General features: G+C 37.1%; 1 pseudogene; it reads left to right on the top strand.

Annotated features, from left to right (window-relative positions):
- The first annotated feature begins 203 nt into the window (after positions 1 to 203).
- Positions 204 to 1,017, top strand: LOC136386833 (dnaJ homolog subfamily A member 1 pseudogene; annotated as a pseudogene).
- The last annotated feature ends 2,260 nt before the right edge of the window (positions 1,018 to 3,277 follow it).

The following is a 3,277-nucleotide window of genomic DNA, read 5'->3' on the forward strand; positions in this document are numbered from 1 at the left end:
AGCTGGAGGAGCACCAGCCTCAACCGCCAGGTTGCCTGTTTAAAATAGTGAAAGAAACCACTTGCTATGATGTTTTGGGGGTCAAACCCAATGCCACGCAGAAAGATTTGAAAAATATTACAGAAATCTTGCCTTGAAGTACGACCCTGATAAGAATGCAAATGAAGAAGTTGAAACAGATTTCTGAAGCTTATGAAAAGCTCTTTTTGCAAAAGAATGTGATTTGTGAACAACTGTGAAGGTCAAGTTGCTGAGAAAGGAGCAGTAGAGTGCTGTCCCCATTACTGAGGTCCTGGAATGCAAATAAGAATTCATCAGATAGAACCTGGAATGGTTCAGCCAACTCAGTCTGTTTGCATGCAGTGCCTGGGCCTAGGGAACGGACCGGTCCTAAAGATAGATGTCAAAGATGGAATGAAAGGAAGATAATTAGAGGGAATAAGATTCTAGACGTTCATACTGATGAAAGCATGAAGGATGGCCAGAAGATAACAATCCACGGTGAAGTAGACCAAGAACCAAGACTGCAGATAGAAGATATTATCATTGTTTCAGGTCAGGAGGACCATGCTGTTTTCACTCGATGAGGGGAAGGCCTTTTCCTGTGTATGGACATACAGCTGGTTGAAGCACTGTGTGGCTTCCAAAGGCCAGTATCTACTCTTGACAACCAAACTATAGTCGTCACCTGTCAACCAGGTCAGATTGTCAAGTATGGAGATATGAAGTGTGTGCTAAAAGGAGACGTGACAATTGATCATAAACCATAGGGAAAGGGTTGCTTAATTATTGAATTTAAGGTCAACTTTCCTGAGAATGGCTTTTGTTCCTGATAAACATTCTTTGCTGGAAAAACTCCTACCTGAACAGAAGGAAGTAGAAAAGACTAATGAAATAAACCAGGTAGAATTGGTGGACTTTGATCCAAGTCAGGAATGACAGCACCATTGCAAGGGAGAAGCATATGAGGATGGTAAGCATCATCCTCAGGGTGGTGTTCTGTGTCTGAGTTCTTAATGAGCTGTGAATAACACTCACTGCTGGCCTTTTGTATTCCACAGTGACGAGTGATGGACTATAATCATAATATGCTCACTACTTGCTATTGTTTTTGTTTTAACATTCAACTATAGTAGTGTTTTAAAAGTTAAATGAAGAATTAACTCAGATATAAAAGCTCAAAGAAATGTTCCATATTCATGAGTACTCTCCATCTGTTTAAGAACTGACCATTTCTCCATGTGGTGCCTCTCTACACATTCCCATCAGCTGGTCTGTCATAGTACTCACCCCCCTTACTGCATTCATACCTGTCAGGCTTCCCTCTACTACACAGAGAATGCTGCTTTCTATAATAGATTCTTTGAACCTCTTCAAGGATTTTTTTTGAGGTATTTTTAAGGCTAGGTTCTCAGTTGAGTGACAGGGCATAATCTGTAGCCTTTTGCATGAGCTCCTACTTCTATAATAGCCACCTTCTTAGAAAACAGAACATTGATTTTATTTCATTTCTTTACCATTGTTAATCAAGGTCATTCTGATGCTGGGAACCCTCTTTGTTTCTAGAGCATTACAACTTCACGGAATACCCTTAAATCATATCTATAATCCCTGTAAATGTTACCACTCTTATCTAGCTAATAAGCTCTAGTGAGCATAGTGAGTTCTGCTGTCCGAGCAGAATTTTCTTCCAGTAAAATGTTATAAATTCTTGGGGCAAAGTGAGTTGTTGTTTTTACTGTGTTACTTTACCTGATATTTTTCTGTTTTGGTTTTAAAATGTGACCTATTGTAAAACAAGGTTAAGCCTGCATTTTTAAAAGGGATTTCTAATAAATCTATCCAGAACATAGATTCACAAACAGTATTATACAGTCATAAGATTCCTCTTCTTCAGGTAATGGAAGGATTTCTTTTGCTTATTCTAGATCAGGGGTAGTAAATCTTTTTATACCTACCACCTACTTTTGTATCACTGTTAGTAGTAAAGTTTTCTAACCACCCACCGATTCCACAGTAATGGTGATTTATAAAGTAGGGAAGTAACTTTACTTTATAAAATTTATAAAGCAGAGTTACAGCAAGTTAAAGCATATAATAATAATTATGTACCATGTATTTTATGTTGGATTTTTGCTAAGTTTGGCAGAATAAAGTTTTATAAAACAACTTAATATAGTTAAATGTATCTTTTTATTTATACTTTGATTGCTCTGCTACCACTTACCATGAAAGCTGGAATGGCCACTAGTGGGCGGTAGGGACCAGGTTAACTATCACTGTACTAGATGAATAATATAATATAAACTCATAGTCTGTTTTTTCTCAACACTAGAAGTATGTTTTCTATCTACAAGTTTAATGTTAATTGAAAACCAAGAATCAGTCATAGAGACTAAGACTCAAGAATCAAGCAAGTTGACAGATCAAGGAGTCAAATGTGTTTTATATACAAAGTTAAATAATATTACCCCCACAGACACATTTGACATTGCTTAAAAATCTATATGCAGTAGGGATTGGCAGTGTCTGAAATATTAAATGGACTTCATTTTTTCTCATAGCATGTGTCTTGACAGGTAACTAGTTCATAGGAAATATTCTGCACCTCAATCACATAAATTTAAATAAAGAGATGGCTATTTTCAAATGCAGTTAATTAACTTATTTTGAGAGCCATTAGATAGCATCAGATCACAACCATCTTGGAATAAATATCTTCTCTCTTTACAAAAGTAGTATAAGTAGAAGGTAAGAGACTTGAAAAATAAAAATTAATTAATCACAGCATTTTTTTCAGTATCTTTTTCCATGTCATATACAAGTCTCACAGATTGTAATATAGTTAAACAATAAACACTTTTTTTCTTTTTTATTGAGACAAAGACAGAGGCAGAGAGGGAGGGAGATGAGAAACATCAATTCATAAATGTAGCACTTCTTGTTGTCCATTGATTGCTTCTCATACATGCCTTGACCAGAGGGTTCCAGCCTAGATAGTGACCCCTTGCTGAAGTCATTAAACTTGAGTTCAAGCCAGCGACCTTGAACTTCAAGCCAGTGACCTTTGACTTCAAGCCAGAGACCTTTGGGCTCAAACCAGCAATCATGGGATCATGTCTAGGATCCCAAGCTCAAGCCAGCCGACCTGTCTTCGACCTCTATCAAGCCAGATGAGATCACACTCATAAGCAGCTTTCAAGTGAACCACACAGTATTGTTAACTATAGTCACCATGCTGTACATTAGATTTCCACAAAGCATTTATCTCATAACC

Source organism: Saccopteryx leptura, unplaced genomic scaffold, assembly GCF_036850995.1.
Source record: "Saccopteryx leptura isolate mSacLep1 unplaced genomic scaffold, mSacLep1_pri_phased_curated manual_scaffold_16, whole genome shotgun sequence".
Lineage (NCBI taxonomy): Eukaryota > Metazoa > Chordata > Mammalia > Chiroptera > Emballonuridae > Saccopteryx > Saccopteryx leptura.